The sequence below is a fragment of the Danio rerio genome, chromosome 8 (genome assembly GCF_052040795.2).
Source record: "Danio rerio strain M-AB ecotype USA chromosome 8, GRCz13ab, whole genome shotgun sequence".
Lineage (NCBI taxonomy): Eukaryota > Metazoa > Chordata > Actinopteri > Cypriniformes > Danionidae > Danio > Danio rerio.
The window spans coordinates 56,365,001-56,382,056 of NC_141028.1; the positions used below are offsets into that span (position 1 = coordinate 56,365,001).

General features: G+C 39.4%; 1 protein-coding gene and 3 long non-coding RNA genes across 33 annotated transcripts in view; 2 read left to right on the plus strand and 2 right to left on the minus strand.

The window, feature by feature from the left end:
- The window catches only part of LOC147842874 (uncharacterized), a 4,100-nt gene extending 2,387 nt beyond the window's left edge, over positions 1-1,713 (minus strand). The window contains exons 1-2 of the long non-coding RNA XR_015498497.1: positions 961-1,713; positions 1-859 (exon numbers count right to left, since the gene is read on the minus strand). The exon at positions 1-859 is cut by the window's left edge and continues 2,080 nt beyond it. This is a non-coding gene — a long non-coding RNA (uncharacterized LOC147842874). The remainder of the gene's footprint in view (positions 860-960) is intronic.
- The window catches only part of LOC147842870 (uncharacterized), a 469,436-nt gene that overhangs the window by 317,401 nt on the left and 134,979 nt on the right, over positions 1-17,056 (plus strand). The gene's annotated exons all lie outside the window — the stretch shown is intronic.
- Positions 1-17,056, minus strand: part of LOC147842873 (uncharacterized) — a 47,689-nt gene that overhangs the window by 17,884 nt on the left and 12,749 nt on the right. The window lies entirely within an intron of this gene.
- aak1a (AP2 associated kinase 1a) overlaps positions 1-17,056 on the plus strand; it is a 101,521-nt gene that overhangs the window by 7,016 nt on the left and 77,449 nt on the right. The window lies entirely within an intron of this gene.

Here is a 17,056-nt window from a genome sequence, read left to right on the forward strand (position 1 = left end):
TAGGCAAGTTATTGTATAATGATGGTTTGTTCTGTAGACTATCGAGAAAAAAAAAATAGCTTAAAGGGGCTAATAATATTGACCCTAAAATGTTTTTTTAATTTTTTTAAACTGCTTTTATTCTAGCTTAAATAAAACAAATAAGACTTTCTCCAGAAGAAAAAAATATTATCAGACATACTGTGAAATTTTTTTTGCTCTGTTTAACATCATTTGGGAAAAGTATTGTAATTGTCATCTCTCAGAATGAAAATAAAGGTAAGAGAGCTGTCACTGGGGTGTACCTTTAGGAAAAAAAGTAGACATTTTTATTTAAAGTTTACTTATTATTGAGTTATGCATTAGTACCTAAAAAGTAAACTTCTTGGAATATTTAGCTACTAATATCAACCTTTGAGGTACCATTATGGACACTTCAGGTACAAATGTATATATTTTCCCTGAAGTATTATCAGTGGTGTAAAGTAACAAATTACAAATACTCCAATTACTGTAATTGAGTAGTTTTTCTCAGAAATTGTAATTTGCTAAAAAATGTGTACTTTTACTTTCCCTTGAGTACATTTTTAGTGCAGTATCGGTATTTTTAATCCACTATTTTCCTTCGGCCTGCAGTCACTACTTTGTTTCTTTCTTGTCTATGATGATTGGCTAAAGTAGGAAAATCAGTCCTGGGATTCTTGTTCAATCAAATCGCACATAGAAAGTAAATGGCATCATACCGAACAATCTCAAGACATGTGCGCTTTATAAATGCAGCAAACCTTCTGGAAGCATTAAAAATGTCCAAAATCTGCATGTAGCCCATGAAAAGATAAAGGATGTTGACTGATGACTGAAATCACCAAATAGCCTAATGCTGTGTTCACACCAGATGTGGTACGCACAGATAAGTTGCACTATTTGTGCGTAAATAGACGCGTGAACATTTTGAGTTTACTCGCTTCATTTCAAATTCACTGAGCAGTAGACGTGGATTCGCGTCATGGGCTTCTGTCTGCCTGGTGACTGTAGCTTCGTTGCTAAATGGCTAACATGGATTTTATGGAGAGAATAACGGTTAATGTGCTTTAGGAAGGCTGAAAAACAGCATTGATTCATTTGGAGCCGTGTCTGAGTCCACTAGATCCATTCAGCGGTGCACCCAGCTCTGTGAGTTCATAAACTCCTGCAGAAACTGTACCTGGATGATGGAAGCTTTCAGCGGTGCTTCCGACTGAGCCGAGCCCAGTTTGATGAACTGTTGTCCGGTGTCGGCTGGAGGATTTCTCCCTGGGACACCAACAACAGGCGCTACGTCATGAGTACGCCCCTACAAGAGAAAGCTCCTGATTGGTTACTCGGCGCAAAATGAGCATTGAGCATGTCAATCGCGCAAAACGCTCAACTCGTACCGCTTCATTCGCACGAATCGTGCCATTCGGGCCGCCTCATTCACGCATATCGTGCCCAGGATGTCTTTTTGTGTCTTTGCATTGACTTAACATGTAAATCACTCGCGCTTGACTCTTCTTCGACGTCTGGTGTGAACGCAGCATAAAACACTCACTAAATAGAACGAATGAAGAATGGAAGGAAGGGCCGAATGAAGGAAGGGACAAACAAGGAATGGATAGAAATGACCAAACACAGGAAGGAAGGACTGAACTAATGAAGGAAGAAAGCACCAAATGAATCAAGGAAGTAACTAAGGAACGAACAAGAAAGCAAATGAAGAAAGGAACAAAAGAATGAAGGAACAAATGATTGAGTGCACGAATGAAGGGAAGAACTAAGGAAGGAACAAATGAGTGAAGGAACGAACAAACAAATGAGTGAATGAATGAAGGACAGAACAAACAAACAATGGAATGAAAGAACGAACGAATATGAGCGATCACTAAATGCACTACAGAATGTTCCGTTTACACATCCCTGCACAAACTGCATCTAAACACAGGCTTTTCACAGCGTTATAAACACTACTCACTACTCTTGTGTACTTTTGAAAGGTCTGCTTTTTACATATACTTTGAGTAATATTTAAAACAGATACTTTTACTCTACTTGCACTTCATTTTTAGGCAAGTAATGGTAATTTTACTGGATTTTTTCAGTAATCTTTCCACCAGTAAGTATTATACATCTTGTATATAAATGTATACATTTCAAGTAATCCCACTCACTGACGGCTCTCTTTCCATTTATTTCAGAGTTTACAGGTCCTTGTGTTGTTTAAAACCCCACAAGGTTTGTTAATTTTTGAATACCTATGAATATATTTGTAACGTTCCCATTTAATAGTGATAATTAAATAACGTTTACTCGAAGAAAACAGAAAATGCACCTGTATTTCAGTGACTTGCATTTTTAACAGCAGAGATTATCCAACACAACAGCTGAACTGTGACGGATTTGATCTGGCGCTTCTGAAGAACGGCATCCAGCCTTGTGCTCGTGGCAGTGGGCCACTTTAGCATAGAGGACAGTTCTGCTGTCTAAGCCGTTTTGTCACATTAATGACTGTCAAGGTCTAGAGGCTTTGACCTTCAAGCAGAGTTTGGTGGATGTTTGGCTTCAGCCTAATAATCTGGATCTAGAATTTTTGAGGCATTTGTGGGATATCGCAGTGTTATTAAACCATTACATCTATGCTTTTAGTCAGGCTGCCACAGTTCACTCTCTAAGAGAATGAATGGACTATTTGGAGGTACACACACATTTGTACAGCTATATTTGTGGGGACCTGCCATATACACTCACCAGCCACTTTATTAGGTACACCTTACAAGTACTGGGTTGGACCTCCTTTTGCCTTCAGAATAGACTTAATCATTCATGGCGTAGATTCAACAAGGTACTGGAAATATTCCTCAGAGATTTTGCTCCATATTGACATGACAGCATCACGCAGTTGCTGCAGATTTGTCGGCTGCACATCCATGATGCGAATATCCTGTTTCACCACATCCCAAAGGTGCTCTATTGGATTGAGTACTGGTGACTGTGGAGGCCATTTGAGTACAGTGAACTCGTTATCATGTTCAAGAAACCAGTCTGAGATGATTCGTACTATGACACGGCGCGTTAATCCGCTGGAAGTAGCCTGAGTTTCCTATTCTTAGCTGACAGTAGCACCACCCGGTGTGGTCTTCTGCTGCTGTAGCCCATCCGCCTCAAGGTTGGACGTGTTGTGCGTTCAGAAATGCTCTGCTTCTGCATCCCTCAGTTGTAACGAGTGGTTATTTGAGTTACTGTTGCCTTTCTATCAGCTGGAACCAGTCTGGCCATTCTCCTCTGGCATCAACAAGGCATTTGCGGCCACAGAACTGCGTTTTACTGGATATTTTCTCTGTTTCGGACCATTGTTTTTAAACCATAGAGATAGTTGTGCGTGAAAATCCCAGTAGATCAGCAGTTTTTGAAATACTCAGACCAGGCTGTCTGGCACCAACAACCATGCCACGTTCAAAGTCACTTAAATCACCTTTCTTCCACATTCTGATGCTCGGTTTGAACTGCAGCAGATCGTCTTGACCATGTCTACAAGTCTAAATGCATTGAATTGCTGCCATTTGATTGGCTGATTAGAAATTCGCGTTAACGAGCAGTAGGACAGGTGTACCTAATAAAGTGGGTGGTGAGTGTAATTTTATTGCTTTTACGTGCATTTTGGATCCGCATCGCAATACAAAAAACAAATAGTGGCAGCTTCCGCTTTATGTAGACTCTAAGTGTAAACACTTTGTCTGTGGTGCTGTCAAAACATTTGCCTTCAACTAGAAAGCTGTTTTATTTCCAAAAATAAAACATTCTATCATGATACACACACATCAAAACATAGAAACTACCAATTTTGAAAGTGAATCATCTAAATATCACCGTTTAGCAGTTAATTGTCCAGTCAACAGATTGTGACGGTAGGCTCGTTTCAGGCTTATTATCCACAAAACTCTGCAATGATGCTAGACTTCAACAGCTTCATTACGGGAAGCTCAGCGGTTAAGTGTTTATAAACTATAAAAGTGCATTGGAGCAAATTGGATTAACACACAGAAGACATTGAATTCAAAGGCCTGGAACATTTAATTACATAGCACAGAGAGGCAGCGTGTATGACAGAGGCGCATGCTTTGTGTATTACAGGATTTCTGCAGGCAGATCTTGCAACATTTTTTTTTTCGTATTGTGACGCAGCTCCTAGAGAAATGGAATATTAATTGAGAAAACCATGGGTGTGGCTTGTTTTTCTTCTGCAAGCTGATTGGATGTAGTAAAGTAGGCATTTTAATCAGAAAGATCTGGGTTTTAGAAGAGTTATTACAACCTGACACCTCTATGGAGTCAATCTAGGGCCTTATATACTTGCAAAAACAAAAACAAAGTTTTGCAAACAAAAAAATTTTTATTGAGCAATAAATAAATAAATGCAAATTTCCCAAAATCGCAAAGCAAAAATTAATTTGAGAAAAAAAATAATTTTGCTAACAAAAATAAAGAACTGCAAAGAGAAATCAAGCAGTGCAAGAAAAACTAAAATATATGTAATTAAAAAAAATAAAACTCTCTCTCTCTCTCTCTCTCTCTCTCTCTCTCTCTCTCTCTCTCTCTCTCTCTCTCTCTCTCTCTCTCTCTCTCTCTCTCTCTCTCTCTCTCTCACTCTCTCTCTCTCTATATATATATATATATATATATATATATATATATATATATATATATATATATATATATATAAATATACAAAACATTTTTTGTAGCATTGCCTTTACAAGACGCGTCCAGTCGATTGCAAATTTTTTATTTCTTTTTTTAATTGCAGGTATTTTAGTTCTTCTTGCTCTGCTTAATTTTTATTTGCAGCTGCTTTTTTGTTTGCAGATTTTATTTTTATTTCTTAAATAAATTTTCGCTCTGCGTTTTTTTTTTTTTTTTTTTTTTTTTTGGAGATTTGCATTTATTTATTTAATTTTTGCTCAATACTTTATTTTTTTAGCAAAACTTTCTAGTGTTGCCAACTTTTTATAATTATTATATTTTATTATTATTTTTAGCAATTCTTTTATTGTTCAGACCCCCTCAGTGACAAGTTTTCCAAAATCCTAAGACTTTTTTGTGTCTTACTGGGGATTTTTATAGACTCTCATGTGTCCGTACTGTACCGTCCCTACTCTTCTCAACGAGCTGCGGTTGATGCCGTCGACCCCTCCCTCGCCTCAGAGCACTTACAGGCAGCCCAGTCCTCCTCGTACAGCAGTCTCTCCCCAACTGCAGCCTGAGAGCAGATCAGCCCTCTGTGTACCCACGGCAAATGATTTAGCACCGGCGGCTGTGTGAGGTATATCCATTGTACAGTCAAACTGATCTGCTTCTCCTTTATTTTAACAATTTAATTTGACCGTTTTTTTTTTTTTTTGTTCACAATCACAGATATTTTAGTGACCGTTTCGGAACTTGTCTGAGTATATTACATCTGAGAGGTTACTGCAAATTAACTACACATCGATACTAATATACTGTATTCAAACAGCAATACATTTAGTTAAATTGACATGCATACATAAAGTGTAGTGCAAATGTAAGTACTTTATTAATTATAGGCTGAAAAACAAACATGTGATGACGTCAGTAATATGCAAATTGACGTATGATGTAATCTAGCAATGTTTAGCAACTTTTCGGGCAGAGCTCAACACCTTTTAATTGAAAATAGTTGGCAACAGTGAAATGTTATTTTATTTTAGCAAGTATTTAAGGCCCTAAATTGACTCCATACACCTCCTACTGCTCACCATTTCTGTTCGTTGTTAAAACTGACAGCTGGAGGGGTGTGGTTAAGTATGTTAGCCATGTCTAACACCTCAGACGGATCTAATTTGAGAATTTAACTCAAAACAAACAGGATCTGCATTTTCAGATTTCAATTAAAAATTACAAGGGCAAACTAATTGAGGTTTCTCAATGACTTGCACAAATGAATTGTTCACCACAAAACTAGCAATGTGAGGTAGCAAAATCAATATGCTTAGTTTGGATTTCATTTGTAGTTTAAACAGGATGTCAACAGCTGTGAGCGTCACCCATGACCTCTGGGCTGGTCAGAGACGGTTGTTAAATGGATTTGTATTTCTGTAGCCTCAGGAATGTTTGTGACCTAAATGTAAAGATGCTATTTGATCCACTAATAATGCATGCGCCACACTAAGGAGGGAATATTATATAATATCACAGCAAAATGTCTGACAAATGGTCTAATGCTCATGTTTTTTTTCTGTGAATATTTTTTGAGCATTGTATATTTTAAAAAGCGGTATAGAAATAAATTGGGTTTGACTTTGAAATAGTGTGGCCATTATAGTCTGCATGAACCAGAAGCTGAGACTTCTTAAATGAGAAAACAGTGGGCGTGGCTTGTTTTTCTCCTGAGAGCTGATTGGTTGTAGGAAAGTAGGCATTTCATTCAGACAGATCAGAAAAAGGGTTTGGGGAGAGTTATTACAACCTAACAGACACCTCCTGCTCAGCATTTCTGTTTGGTGTCAAAACTCATAGTTTGAGGGGCGTGGTTACGTTATGTTAGCCACGCCCAATTCATCAGACTGACGTAATCTGAGAATTCAACTGAAAACAAACAGGAAGTGCATTTTCAGACTTTAGTTTTAGATAACAACGACAAACTATTTAGTTTTCTCAATGACATGCACAGATAAATTGTTCACCACAAAACTGGCAATGTAGTTTGTTTTGATTTCATGCCTACTTTAACGAGGCAGTTATGACCAGGGCCAGACGGAATCTGCAGACGTTTTTTGCTATTTCTGCAGAGAATTTTGGTAAAAATCTGCGGATTTCTGCAGAATTATTTTGGGAGTATCATAACTAAAACCTTAATATATTATATGAAAACAGAAATGCTAGAAGTTTCTGCCAACCCGACTCTACACCATAATTTTTCAATCCAGATGGATGGGGCAACCATTACTGCATCCAAAATGGTGAAAAGCCTTGGAGTAACGATTGATGACCAACTAAACTTCTCTGACCACATTTCTAGAACTGCTCGATCTTGCAGATTCGCACTCTACAACATCAGAAAGGTCCAACCCTTCCTATCTGAACATGCAGCTCAACTCATTGTTCTCTCCAGACTGGACTATTGCAACTCTCTACTAGCGGGGCTTCCAGCTAACTCTATCAAACCTCTTCAGATGCTTCAGAACGCAGCAGCACGAGTGGTCTTTAATGAACCTAAAAGAGCACATGTCACTCCGCTACTCATTCGTTTGCACTGGCTGCCAGTTGCTGCTCACATCAAATTCAAAGCTCTGATGTTTGCTTACAAAGTGATTTCTGGCTGCGCCCCTTCTTATCTGCTCTCACTTCTGCAGATGTATGTGCCCTCCAGAAACTTGCGTTCTGTGAATGAACGTCGCCTCGTGGTTCCATCCCAAAGAGGGAAGAAATCACTTTCCCGAACTCTCGCATTCAATCTGCCCAGTTGATGGAATGAACTCCCTAACTGCATCAGAACGGCAGAGTCACTCCCTGTCTTCAGGAAACAACTAAAAACTCAATTATTTAGTCTCCACTTTCCTTACTAATATGCAACTATTTAGTCTCCACTTTCCTTACTAATATGCAACTCCCTCTCTGACTCCTCAACTAACTACAAAAAAAAAAATGACTAATGCTCTCCTTCTTAGACTTCACACACCTGAAACTTGCCTACAGCTTTTATTCATTGTTGCTCTTATAGTTGTGTAAATTGCTTCCTTGTCCTCATTTGTAAGCTAAATGTCTAAATGTAAATGTAAATAAAAAGTAATAAATTACTGAATAAAAACTGAATAAATTCAGATTTACACATTTACTCAAGCAAATAAACAGAATTAATAATGGGCTAAAAATCTGCAGAAATTGCAGAATTCTACGGAAAATCTGCGGAATTCTGCGCGTGCAGATTCCGTGTGGGCCTAGTTATGACATTAGTAGTATACTTAATCTGTACTTTTCTCATGTTTTAGGGTGTAGTAGCAGAAGGCAAGCTGGGACAAGACAATTGTGTCAGTTCTGGTTGGGGTTTGTGGGGTCGTTGTTAAAGTTTTCGGTCATTGAGTAGACCTCAGAGAGTGTCTTTGCCTATTTCAGATTGTTCAATGAGACTGTGTGCGTGAATAATAGATGGTCAGTGACTGATTTATTCATTAATGTTTCTAATGGCAGCCATCTGTTTGTTGGTGTTCAGCTGTCAGGCTCACTGTGTTTGTTTCTGAGTTTCCCTCAGACTGTGTTGATGGGCTCTATTGGTTTAGTCTGATCCAGTCAGAAGCATACTCGGCAAGCTAAAACTGTATATTAATTACAATGAAACGGAAACTAAAAGGTTGACCTTTAAATTAAATATGCCACAGATTAGGGTTGTCAAAAGTATCGACTGCACTACCAGTCAATACTGAAGTTTGAAATTGTCCAAAATGCTAACGTTTAAGCACTGTCAAGTGCATTCTTAAACACAGTTGATTGGCCATTGTGTTCGCATGCTACACAGATATGACTAGGGCTGCACAATTCTGGCAAAAATGCAAATCACGATTTTTTTTTGTTTGTTGTTGCTTAAAATCAAAATCACAATTTTCTCACGATTCTTTAAATGTAAAATAAAGGTTAAAATGAGTAGCCTGTTATTAGTGTTAATTCTCATACATATGGTTTGATAATGATAATATTCGGCCTATGTGTTGGTCTACTGTTGGTTAAAATGCTCAGTTGTGTATAGTCATTATGGTGGACTTGAACAGACTTTCAATATGTCCTGTTTGTTAATTCACAGTAAAATTATGACATCAGAATACAACTATTCATAAATATAAAGTAGATTTATTATGTTTAAGACATGCATCTGTCATTACCAACATTATTAGATCATTTGTTAAAGTTTGTCATTATCAGATTCCTTCTTGCATTATATTCAACATTATATATAGGCTAGGGTTGTTATACTAACACAGTAAGCATTTATTTTCATGCACAACACTTTGTTAGCTATGAAAGAAAAAAAAACATATCAAATGCTTGTCGTAATCATAACTCTAAAATGCGATATAATCATTTAAATGTGCGCACAGGTTTCACTTTCACTTCCGAGTATGGCTCATGGCTGCTGTCACTGTGAGAAAAAACGCATACATGCAAACCAGACCTCCCGCATGGCCCTCAAACAATCGCTCTGTGCAACAAATTGAACGTTATTTACAACTTCATTACCTGTTATTCACAGCCTATGCAGGTTGTGTTCACTAAAGTGGGCGTCATGCGTGCACACGGGCGCATTCTCTTTAGTAAACAAATAGCTTGCGGTCGGCTCACGTGTGATTCACGGCCACGAATACAACCTTACATGAAGACAGAAATGGAATTTTTGGATGAATTATACCTTATAAATACAGTATGTGACACTTTTTAACGCTATTTGAAGAAGTTAATGTTGCTGTGAAGACTTGTGCGGCTGCCTTGCTTCTCTCCTGACCTTGATAATATAATTGGATGAATCGTAGAAAAGCAGAATTAAGATCGTGTGTAGGGTCAAATCGAGATTGTGACCTTTTTTTCGATTAACCGTGCAGCCGTTCTTTTGACAACCCTAATCTGTGGCATATTTAACGTTTAAGTCGACTTTTTTCGACTTCCATGTAAACATACTCAATGTTTCAGCTGCAGAAAGTTGTCAGTAAAACCACTTGTGAATATGTTGAGCAGCATTACATTACCTCATTAGCATTACAGTTTGATAGTTCCTTAGAAAAAGGATCTCTAGAGAAGAGCATTTATCTAATAAAGTGAATAGCCAGTATGCTCACATTTCACTTAACCCAGTGGTTCTTAAACTTTTTTCATCAAGTACCACCTCAGAAAAAAATTGTCTCTCCAAGTACCACCAAAATGAGCAGTATTGAAATACAGTAGCGTAGTAGGTCCAGTAAAGCAGCTACAACTCTGCAAGGTAAAAAAATAGCGGCAGATTACCTTAGAAATATAGGCTATATGTCATATATGGCATATTATATGCATCATTTTTGATACATTTTGAAATGTGTATAGCATCTACATGACATATTTCATTCCTCCGTGTACCACTAGAAGGAAGCCTGCGTACCACTAGTGGTACACGTACCACAGTTTGAGAACCACTGACTTAACCTATTGGTAATGTCTTAATTTTTTAATGTTTAAATAAATCCATCATGACAACAACTTATGGCAGTCAGTGTTTAAATAATTCCACAACAAATTGTTGACGTAGCCCCTTCTAAAAGCTTCAACTTAAAGCTGCCTAATACTTCTGTACACTCCCTGACGAGAGTCTTCACATCGATTCCATTCGTAAGAGGACCAAATAATAACTTGACATCTAGTTGATCGTTTGGAAAAGTGGCAGATTTTTCAGATGGATCCTCTGTTGAACTGCATCCCAATCATCACAAATACTGCAGAAAACCCGCATGGACCCAAGATTCTCTGAGAAATCAGTCAAGTTTGGTGAAGGAAAACTCATGGTTTGGGGTTACAATCAGTATGGGGGAATGCAAGAGATCTGCAGAGTGGATGGCAACATCAACAGCCTGAGGTATCAAGACATTTATGCTGCCCATTACATTACAAACCACAGGAGAGGGCAAATTCTCCAGCAGGATAGCGCTCCTTCTCATACTTCAGCCTCCACATCAAAGCTCCTGATGCAAAGAAGGTCAAGGTGCTCCAGGATTGGCCAGCCCAGTCACCAGACATGAACATTATTGAGCATGTTTGGAGTGAGATGAAGGAGGAGGCATTGATGAATACAAAGGATCTTGATGAACTCTGGGAGTCCTGCAGGAACGCTTTCTTTGCCATTCCAGATGACTTTATTAATAAGTGATTTGAGTCATTGCAGAGATGTATGGATGCAGTCCTCATGATGGAGTCAGACACAATATTCATTCTGTTTCCACTGCAGCACGACTTTATATTCTATACTGGACATTATTATAGTGACAAGACTTTCAATGTTCAGTTACGTTGGATGGTACGTATAGCATTTGCAAAGGCTGCACTATGAGCATTCATTCTTGTTAGATTGTTTTGAATTTGCTGAAACAACAGTGTAGAAAGAAATCGATAAAGCCATTTACAGCGCATCTAGTGACGATGCTGAGAAAAAAGCAGCACATGCATGCTTTTCAAATCCTGCTATTGTAGCCAGAAGTGTCTGCTTTATTATAGTGAGTGAGTATGTTTTGAGCTGCTACAGTGTTTTTGGTGGGCGTGCGAGTCAATGCTGAATGGGTGAGTCACCGTTTTATGCTGCCAGTTCTGCCTGCTTCGACCTCCTGCGAGGAGATTTCTAACACACACTCACACATAAGAGGGATGACAGGAAATGAGAGATGGAGGGTGAAAGGAAATGATACCTCCTCTCCAACATAGCTGCTCAAATTTAGCACAGTCCTGAGTCACTGTCTGTGTTTGTGCGGGACTGGATGTATTGTTTGTGTTGTGAGGAGTCCATTAAGTTTAGCCAGGGGTCTTTTCTCTTTGAGGAGTCAAGGGGACTGTGTATGGGTGTTTGCCAGTACTGGGTTGCAGCTGGAAGGGCATCCGTTGTGTAAAACATATACTGGATAAGTTAGCAGTTCATTCCGCTGTGGTGACCCCTGATAAACAAAGGGACTAAGCCGAAGGAAAATGAATGAACTGGATCAGGTTGAGAAAAGAATGTTCAAACGAGTCATCATTTGCCCTTGAGCACTGGAAACATAGCTGTAATTTTATCTTTGGACCTCCGTAAAACTCCACAATGCAGAAATGACACATGAGACTCGCTGGGAAGAAACCGGAGTAGTGCATGCTGGGACACAGGGTCACATCACAATAGAGATGACACAGGAACAGAAATGAATGGTGTTTTCAAAGAATGAGCTGTTGTTTTTTTTCCCCGCAGATTTTGATTGTCTCTGTCTCTAGATTTTATCCGACTGGAATTTATTGGGCTGTGAAAAGTGGTTACTTTGTAGGTCTGTTAAAGGGATAGTTCACCCAAAATGAATATTTACTCACTATCTGCTTGTGAAGTTTAACGTCATGCAAAGCAGCTTCTGGCTCCAAGTGCAATCTCAAACTGTATGGGGAGACTCCAGAAATGCTAATAATAACGTTTACAAAGCGATGTGTTACTTTCAAAACTCAAGATCGCAATATACACTCACCGGCTACTTTATTAGGTACACTTTACTAGTACTGGGTTGGACCCCTTTTTGCCTTCAGAACTGCCCTAATCCTTCGTGGCGTAGATTCAATAAGATACTGGAAATAATTCTCAGAGATTTTGCTCCATATTGACATGATAGCATCACGCAGTTGCTGCAGATTTGTCGGCTGCACATACATAATGCGAATCTCCTGTTCCACCACATCCCAAAGGTGCTCTACTGGATTGAGATCTGGTGACTGTGGAGGCCATTTAAGTACAGTGAACTCATTATCATGTTCAAGAAACCAGTCTGAGATGATTTGTGCTTTATGACATGGTGCGTTATTCTGTTGGAAGCCATCTGAAGATGGGTACACTGTGGTCATAAAGGGATGGACATGGTCAGCAACAATACTCAGGTAGGCTGTGGTGTTGACAGAATGCTTAACTGGTACTAATAGACCCAAAGTGTGCCAAAAAAATATCCCCCACACCATTACACCACCACCACCAGACTGAACTGTTGTTACAAGCCAGAATGGATGTATGCTTTTATGTTGTTGATGCCAAATTGTGACTCTACCATCTTAATGTCACAGCAGAAATCGAGACTCATCAGACCAGGCAACGTTTCTCTAATCTTCTATTGTCCAATTTTGGTGAGCTTGTGTGAATTGTAGTCTCAGTTTACTGTTTTTAGCTGACAGAAGTGGCACCTGGTGTGGTCTTCAGCTGCTGTAGCCCATCTGCCTTAAAGTTGGATGTGTTGTGTGTTCAGAGATGCTCTTCTGCCTCTATTTCTATCAGCTGGAACCAGTCTGGCCATTCTCCTCTGACCTCTGGCAACAAGGCATTTGTGCCCACAGAACTGCCGCTCACTGGATATTTCCTCTTTTTCGGACCATTCTCTGCAAACTCTAGTGATGGTTGAGCGTGAAATCCCTGTAGATCAGCAGTTTCTGAGATACTCAGACCAGTCTGGCAGCAGCAACCATGCCACGTTTAAAGTCACTTAAATCACCTTTCTTCCCCATTCTCATGCTCTGTTTGAACTGCAGCAGATCATCTTGACCACGTCTACATGCCTACATGCATTAAGTTGCTGCCATGTGATTGGCTGATTAGAAATTTGCGTTAACGAGGAGTTAGACAGGTGTACCTAATAAAGTGGCCGGTTAATGTATATATCCCTGCCTAATATCAGATGACCAGAAAATGATTAAGTGTTAAAATAGTGATGTCAGGGATGCAGCAAGTTCAGAGACTGTTGTGTACACCATGATTTTAATATAAAATTCACTTTAATGTGTGATATGACCCGAAAATGGCCATAAACAAACATTTGCTTAATTCAAATCTTGTGTTTAACAGAAGAAAAGAAACTCAAAGGTTTAAAACAAGCAATGATTTCAGTTTCTGGTGAACTATCCCTTTAGCATCCTTTTTACATGCCGTTGAGTAATACCCGTGGTGTATGTTGTATCAAAGTTGATTTCATATAGTTTTGAAAAACTTTTATACCAATTTCAAGAAACTATTTATGAAATGAACTAAAAAAAACCTCAAGAATTGTGTCCAGAATTGTGCTCATTTTAAATAAATGGTTTGCACAAGCAGCAAAAAATGTCTTGTTGTAATATTGTGGTTTGTTCATTGTTACATTTTTTAATTTTAATTTTTTTGCATGACACAGGATAAAATATTGCAAATTGCCGGCTTCTTCCAGCACGTTTAATGTAATGTGCAGTATTTTTGAAAGATGCTGCAGTTTCGAGTACAGTAAAGCTCAGTCCATCCTCTTAGAGACTCTTTGTGAGCACCATTGTAAACAAGATAGTGGGGTGGTATTTATAGACCCTTACATAATCACATACTCAGTTTACTTACGACTACACCACACCTCATCCGAAGGCAGTGTGTGTGTGTGTGTTTGTGAGATTTGCAGTGAGTTCACAGGCGTGGTTTGTTATTTTGGAAGTAATTGGCATTTTCCGTGCGTTTACATGCACGTTTATCTTATTGAATCCGCTTTTATGTACAAAAGAAAACCCTGGACGGAGGGATCAGAGTGTGTACAGAGTTGTGTGTACTGAATATGGGCATATAGAGTTTCATGTAGGAATCGATTTGAAAGCATTAATGTGAAAAGCGTTATACAAATAAACTTGAAGTGAGTTGAGTCAGCAGGAGGACTAAAAATCTCCGTCCTGACTGGTTTATATGAAGCTGGGTGTTGCTGTCTTTAAGGGCCTACTCACACTATGCCATCCGTACCGTGCCCAGGCCCGTTTCCCGGATCGTTTGAGAAGTGTGAGTGCGCTGAATCGGGCTCAAGCACGGTTCACTTGGCCGGCCCTGCCCCGGTTGGAAGAGGTGGGGCTGAGCGCGGTTCACTTGGGCTCACTTCACGCCAAAGCCTGAAACTGAAAGCGAGACGTGACTTTTAAGAGGCTGTTTCATATGGATTTATTAATCATTCTTACTGTTCAGTGAATGCAAACTGCCGTCGTTTATTAAAGACGCAAACCCCTCACTGCACGACAGCTGCGCGCCTTCAGCAAACCTCCTCATTTCTGCAGCGCGAGAGCTTTATGATTGTTTATGAGCGCCAAAAGTGGCGGATGTGTTCGGCGAAATATCTGACTGCGTGTCCCCACATCCCTAAGGAGTGTTTGGCGAAATATTTGACGGCTTATCAAACGACTGAAACGATATAACTAGAGAAATCTCCACTGTGCTGCTGAGCGAGAGAGCGCTTCTCACTGAACAGCGCAGCAGCGATGACATAAGCGTGCCGAAGCCTGTTTGTGGTGTGAGCGCGGGCCGTCGGGGGAGACGAGAGGGGGGACAAGCGGGCTTTGGCCCGGTTCGAGGCAACTGTACCTAGTGTGAGTACGGCCTAAGTCTGAAGACACGTGGTGGCTGTAAAAGATATTTGTGGCGCATATATTTGTTCCCGTAAATATGTTCGTGTGTGTTGAAACTAAACTTTTGTTTTGCTTATCATTTTTGGAATTTTAACTCATCCTTTATACTTCATACTTCAGTTTGTTATGGGCTGTTCACAGTAGAAGTGGCTTGTGCAAATAGATTGTGCTATTCATTTGTAATTAGACGTGTGAACATTTAGAGTTTACTCTGTTCATTCCTGCGTACAATTTGTTTTATTCGTGTGTAAAATTCACTTCACAATAGATGTAACATCGCGTCATGAGTGGGGCTGCTGTGTGCCTGCTGATTCCAGTTCATTGCTTAATGGCTAACATGGATTTTATTGAGAGAGTAGCTGTGCTTTATGTGCTTTAGGAAGGCTGAAAAACAGCGTACATTCATTCAGTGCTTTGTCTAAAGCCTGTTTCACACTGTGTTTCACTGGTGTGTTCTAGGAAATTTTCTTACTCCTTGGTTTTGAGTGTGGTCCTAAAAAATCTACATTCGAATGGCTATTCACCCCTTCCCCTTTGCCCTACGCCTTCAAGCTTAAGAGAAGTGGGTAAGGGGAATTGCTAAGCGGTAAAATTGGGATTGGGTCTTTATTTCATCCATTGTGCCGCTGATTTTCTTCAAAATAATTGATTTTTGTGCGTAAGATGCAATGAATAATGTGGTGATGATTTGGTGGTTCTACTCTGGTTATTGTTATTTTATTTTGTTGTAATTAGTTTAGCTAAATTAATCTGTCTGTCTTGGGCTAAAATTTTTCGTATCCATCACTAAATTTTTACACGAGCATAAGCAGCATGTAAGTAGAGCATGAGCAGCGTGTGTTTTTTCAGCGTTCATGTTAACAGATTAGAGCTTTCATACCGCACAGAAGCAGCGCAAGGCGTGAGCGCCGCCAAAGCAGCAGTGCCGATATAGTTTCGGCGCTGGGTCTATTTTTGCCGCGCTGCTCATGCGCAATTAAAGTGAAAGTGCATTGATAATTGTCATGACTGTGTATGTCCACCAGATGCCACTGTAGTTCGCCAGCAACCCCCAGCGGACTACAGTGGCTTTAGAACTACATTTCCATACATTCTTTCGCACACACACCCGGTCTCTCATCTACACTGATTTACAACCACAGCTGTCTCCGTTCTCCGTGATTACCTGGACTATATATTCAGTCATTCATCCTCTGTTTGTCAGTCGGTCGTTGTCTTCCTTGTGTGTGTTTGAATCCAGTCTTGTATCTTGTCATCCTGTATCCAGTTTAGTATCTTATCCTAGTTGTCAAAGTCTAGCTTTAGTTTAGTCTGTTTGAGTTTCTGGTTTTGTTTGTTTTGTTATTTTGTACTTTGGATTTTTGTATTTTTTGTCACTGTTACTGCACTATACTATATTAAATCTGCACTTGGATCCACACCCTTTTTGTTCCCGTTTTTGTTCCTGTTCTTGATCACTAACGTGACAGATAATGACCAAAACACATTGAATGACAGTAAAAAGTAGCAATTTTACCCAATAAATGCATTAATAATATCAACAGATTTATATATAGTCAATCAAATGAACCTAAGTGATTAAAAACTGCAACAAACATTTATTTAGGCCCTAACTACAAAACCAAATGTAAAACTATTTTAGTATCCATTTAGCTTAAGTCGCACACTAATGTTGCCGGAAAGAGGAAATAGAAAGCGACCGCTTTAAGACTGCTATTTTCGGAAGTTGTAGTCCATAGCGAAGTGCATTATGGGTAGTGTAGTTCGACACGCATGCTGGATGATGTGAGCTCGCTGTGTGCTGAGCAGCAGAAGCGGAGAAAGAAAGCTTTATTCGGCTTTGTTTTTACGTTCACTCACGTTATTCCACCCGGCACTGTGAACCTGCCAACACGAAAATAAGTAAAAGAAGTGCCTGCTTTGATTA